Genomic DNA, 6,000 nt, shown 5'->3' with positions numbered 1-6,000 from the left:
AATGAAGTACTGATACATGCTATGCCTTGTTTGAAACTTGAAAACTAAGTGAAAGAAGTGAGTCACAAACACCACATACTGTAGGATTCCACTTATGTGAAATATATAGAATAGGTAAAATCCATAGAGACAAAGGGAACAGATTGGTGGTCGTCAGCATGTGGGAGAAGGGGAAAATGAAAATGGGGAATAACTGCTTAATGGGTTTCCTTTTAGGTGATGAAAATGTTTTAGAACTAGATTAAGGTAATAGTTGCAAAACATTGTAAAAGTACTGAATACCTCTGAATTGACTTTAAAATGGTCAATATTATATTACATCAAGTTTACTTCCATAAAATTAAAAGCAAACAAAGAAACAGACAGAAGCATAATAAATGATGGCTAAGTAAGGTTCATTCCAGAAACAATGATCAAAATCAGGATATTTATTTAGTAAAAAATTCATGAATATACAAAGTCCAATACAGTTAACAGTCGATACTAATAAAAACTCTAAATTTAACAAAAATAGAAGGAAATTACTTAACTTTCACAAACATTGATAACAGATATTTACCAAAAACTTACCATTATATAGTGAATGGTGAAATGTCAACATCATAACACAAAAATCAAGAACAAGGCAAGAATACCTGTGCCAACTTTTGTGATTGTGAAAATTATTTTGGACAGTTTCGTTAATGTAATTGAAACTAAAAAATACAAATTTTTAAATATGGAGGAATAAAAACACCTATTTACATAATATATGATATATACTAAGAAAATTCAAGAGATTCTATAGTACAAGAATTAAAAATAGAATTCAACAAGTTGGGTAGATATCAGAAAAACATGCAAAGGTCCATAGATAATTCCCAATAACAAGTTAGAAAATAGGGCTAAAAAATAAATGTCTTAGTGACAATTTAAAAAATTACAAAGTACAGGAATGGAGAGAGGGTAGTGAGAAATTATCAACATTTCTTTATAGATCTTGGCATTATGTAACTGGCTCTGGTGAGCTCACGTTATTTTTATCTTATTTGAAAAGGAATGTTCAATAAAATTATACAAGGTAAATCTTTCTGAGGTAGAAGGGGGCTTGAGAAATATGACAGAAGATTGAGACTGAAGAGAAGCCATTAGAGATTTGAACTGGCAAGAAAATAATTCAATAAGACCAAGCCAGGAACTGAAACACAGGACATTGTTACCGCTCTAGGCACCAACAACATTTAGATAAATTTGTAGTACCAAGGTCTCAGGAGATTGAGGCAAGATCAGCTCAGTGTCCATTCCATAGAAAGATTCAGGGATTGAGGCTCCACAAACCTCCCACAGATACCTGAGGGTTCCAGCATGGCAAAGATCTGTAATTGGTTCCAAGTGAGAGACGGGGGAGATTGGAGAGGACAAGGCACCCATTAAAGATGGCTGGGATGGAGTCAGAATCTGGGCAATGGAGGCTGTGCCCATTTAACAAATTGTTCTCCATATCAATTAGACTAGTAATTAGTCCACAATAATAAAGTGTTGTGCATAACACTCAAGACCACTTCTCTATCTTATTCAGATTCTCATTAGGCTTGACCTCTTGTCAACATTCAGCTGAGTTGACCACTCCTTGAAACATGTACCCTTGTATTCTAGGATCCTGAATTCTCCTTTTTGCCTCTTGCCTCACTAGATCTTCCCCTCCTTGACAACCTCTATACGTTGGCATCTTTGTATGTCTTCTTCTGTATCTATATTTTCTCCCCATGTGATTTCATCAAATTCTAAGGCTTTAATTACTATAGGATAAATGTGAGTGTTTATATCTGATCTTTCCCTTGATCTCCATATTTGTATCTCCATTTGACTACTTAGCATCTCAACTTGGATGTATTGTAAGAATCTCAACATTAACAAATACAAAACAGGCACTGGATACTCAACACTTCCCAAATAATTTTCCACTAGTTTTCTCCCATCTCAGTAAATTATAACATTGTTCACACAACTTCTCAAATCAACTAATTACTCTTTGATTCCTCTTTTATACTCACTCCCTATATCTACTACATGTACATGTCCTGTTGGCATTACTCCAAATTTACTTGCACTCCAAGTACTTCTCTCCATCTCCACTGCTCTCCACAACATCATCCTCTCTCACTGAAAGTCCTCTAAGAATATTCTGATTTGCCTGTTTCCCTTTGGTTTCCCCACTTGTGAATTCCCTGAACACTAGCCAAAGTGATCACTTAAATATGTGAATCACATTACTTACCTGTTTAGAACCCACCAATATTGTCCCATGGAATGAAAATAAAATGCAAATTTCTCACCTCCGACTGAAAGAACCCATATGATTTGGTCTCTGCCAACCAACCCTAAAACAGAATCAAGCTATGCTTCCCAACTTTAGCCACAATGACCTTCTGTGTCTTCTTCAAAAAGGATCAATTTCAATGACAATTTAAGGCCTTTGTACCAACTGTTCCATTAACCTGGAACACCCTTTCCCCAGATATTAACCCACTGCCTTCTTTTATCTCTTTAATTCATGATTCAGCCTAAATATCACTCCCCCCCCCAAAAAAAAAAACACCACAACTTTGATTACAACTTTAAAGTAGCCTTCTCTTCTAATAAATTTTATCATATTACCAACATTTACTAGTCTGCAAACACTGATGACTCTCTGAACCTGTATGTATTATTTTGAGTTGTTTACATCATTTGCCTTGATTGTGCAGAATATAAGTTCCACGAAAACAAGTATGATTTGTTAGTTGCTGTTAGGTTGGTGCAAATGTAATTGCAGTTTAAAAGGTTAAAAATAATTGCAAAACCGCAATTACTTACTTTTGAACCAACCCAATACATCCCCATTATCTGAAACCTAGTCTTGCTATGAGGAGTAGAAAATGAAGAAGAAATGGAAGAAGAATAAAAGGAAGATGAGGAAGAAGAATAAAGGAAAAGAGGGAAGGGGGGAAGGTTGAGAAGAAAGTGAAGAAATGTATTTATAAATCTGAACCTCAACTCAGAATATTCGAACTAGCTAAATTCCACATCTGTTAATAAGTTTGACACGTGAAACACACTTCTTAATGATTTGTGGAATGCAGCAGAGGATCTACTTTGGTAGATCCAAGAGTCTTAACCTGCCAAAGTCTGCAATAGTTTTCAAACTTTGCTGGAGAATTTTCAACAAATGGTGCTGGAGCAATTGAAGCACAGGTCCAAAAAATATGAACATTTACCTAAATGTCATGTCTTGTAAGAAAGCACTAACTCAAAAAGATCACAGACTTAAATGTAAAATGCAAAATTTAAATAAAATAAAAAAATATAGAAGAAAACTTTAAGTCTCTAGGGCAAGCAAAAAGATTTTAGACTTGACAATAAAAGCACAATTAATTAAAAAACAACTTGGTAAATTGGACCTCATCAAAATTAAAAAAATACTTCACTGTGACAGACCTTGTGAAGAGAATGGGAAAAAAAACCAAAACCAAAAAAACAAAAAACAACAGCAACAACAAAAAACAAGCTTCTACTGGGAAATAACATCCTTAAAAGGTTTTGCATATTAAAAAAAAAATACACACACACACACAAAACTCAATAATATAAAAGCAAAATAATATAATTGGAAAACAGGCAAAATATATGAAGGGTCATTTCACCAAAAAGGATATAAGCTCATAGGAAAATATTCAGTATCATTAGCCATTAGTGAAATGTAAATTAACCACAATGAGACATTGTTATATATCTAAATGAGTGACTTACAAAGGTTGGAAACACCAAATTCTGGCAAGGATGCAGAAAACCTGGACCACTGATACATTGCTGATCAAAATATAAAATGGTACAGCTACATTAAAAACGTATATCGCAGTTTCAATTTCTTACAAAACTAATCATGTGCTTACCACATGACCCAGCAGCTGCACTTTGGGTCACTTATCCAGCAGAAATAGAAACTTATGATCATATAAAAACCTGTACATGAAAGTTCACAGCTTTATTTGTAGTGGTCAAAATCTGGGGAAAAAGTCCTTCGATGGGTGAATGGGTAAATAAACTGGTGCATTCATACAATGGGATGCTTCTCATCAATAAAAAGAATGAAATATTGACACACTCAATAATTTGGATCAACCTCACGGATATAAGCTTAGTGAAAATGGCCAATTTCAAAAAGTTACATATGGTATGATTTCATTTGTATAACATTCTTGAAATAACAAAATGATAGAGATAGGGAAGATATCAGTGGTTGCCAAGGGTTAGGAATGCTGGGGAGTGGGGCTGAGTGTGACTATGAAAGGTGAGCATGTAGGATAGTTGTGGTGATATAACAATTCTGTATCTGGATGATAGTGGTGCTATGTGAATCTACACATGGGGTAAAATTGCAAAGAATGATACATACACACACATACACAAATAAGCATGTAAAACTGGTGATACCAGTATATACTCTGTGGATTGTACCAGTGTCAGCTTCATGATTCTCATATGCTACAATAGTTTTGCAAGATGTTAATATTGAAAGAATCTGAGTGAATGGTATGCAGTCCCTGCCTGTATTCTTTTCGCAACTTCTGTGAATGCATAATTCTTTAAAAATGAAGAGTTTAAAAAAAAATCACCTGAGAATCTTTTTTAAAACCCAAGCTCAGGCCTCATTTTGGACCAAGTAAGTCAGAATTTGTAGGTGTGGAATCCAGGTAGTAATATGTTAAAAATTTCCCAGGTGATTCCAATAAACAGCCAACATTAAGAACCAGTATTCCAAACCAGTGGCTTTCATGGTGAACCCAAAATCAGAAGCAAAAGCATCACTTGGAAACTTGATAGGCATGCATATTCTCCGGCCCCACCCAATACCTACTGGTTCAGAAACTCTGAGACTGGGAACTAGCAAACAGTGTTTTAACAAAACTTCTAGGTCATTCTGATATACACTGTACCCAGTATTGTTGTTATTAATGGCACTGCCAAAAATCTTGCCTCCAAATAATCTAGACTTAATAGATATATTTATTAAGTTAATTACAAAACACATGATCAAACTTATTGAAATCTAGTCATTTATTTAATTTAAAAAATTAAGTGCCTAGTACATGTATAAGCACCGTTCTAGGCACCAAGGAAACTAAATTTTAAAATTCTCTGTCCTCATGAGATTTCCATTCTAATTTGGGGAGTAAGACAATGAACAAGGTAAATAAAGATATGGTATATTGGGTGGTGATAAGATCTGTGACAAGAGCAAAGGGGATAGAGAAGTCCAAGGAAAATCTTTGTGAGAAGACCCAATTGAGTAAACCTAAAGGAGGTGAAGAAATGACTTATATAAATGTGAACAGGAATCACATTTCAGACAGAGGACAGAGGGAATTTGCGTGCTCTCATGCAGAAGCTTGCTTGACCTGTTAGAAGAGCAAGAAGTCAGTGTGATGGAAAAAAAGTGAGAAAGGGGGAAAGAGGCAAGGGTGGGGGGCGGGGATCACAGGGGTCATAGTATGGTGGGATTATTTGGGTCATTAATCACCTTGACTTTCACGAAGTGAGATGGGAACCATTAAACAGTTTCCAGTGGAGGAGTGATGTGTTCTGATAATATGTTTTAGAGGGATCTAACGGATGGTTGAGAATGGATTGGGGCAATGCCAGAAGCAGAGATCCCAGTTAAACAGAATAATCCAAAATTCTTCGGGGAAGGTAATATATTTTAAACTTAAATGCTGTATTTTATACCTAAATTTCTAAGTTACTTTAATCACTTTTTTATAATCACTCTCAGCCTGTGCACTATTCCAGGTTGAATGAAGCAGGAAGAAGGAGAACAGAAAGCAGCAGGAGCTTCCAGGCTCCTGGATACTTTGCTCTCTCCCTTAGAAAAAGCTGATGGACATGCCTTTTAAAGCTTCTTTATCCTTGCCATGATTCATAACATCATCGTGGCGCTGCTTGCTACTTCCTGTCTAGTGAAACAGGAAGAAGAGTTTACGC

This window comes from Rhinolophus ferrumequinum, chromosome 3 (genome assembly GCF_004115265.2).
Source record: "Rhinolophus ferrumequinum isolate MPI-CBG mRhiFer1 chromosome 3, mRhiFer1_v1.p, whole genome shotgun sequence".
Taxonomy (NCBI): Eukaryota; Metazoa; Chordata; class Mammalia; order Chiroptera; family Rhinolophidae; genus Rhinolophus; species Rhinolophus ferrumequinum.
This window is presented reverse-complemented; position numbering follows the sequence as displayed.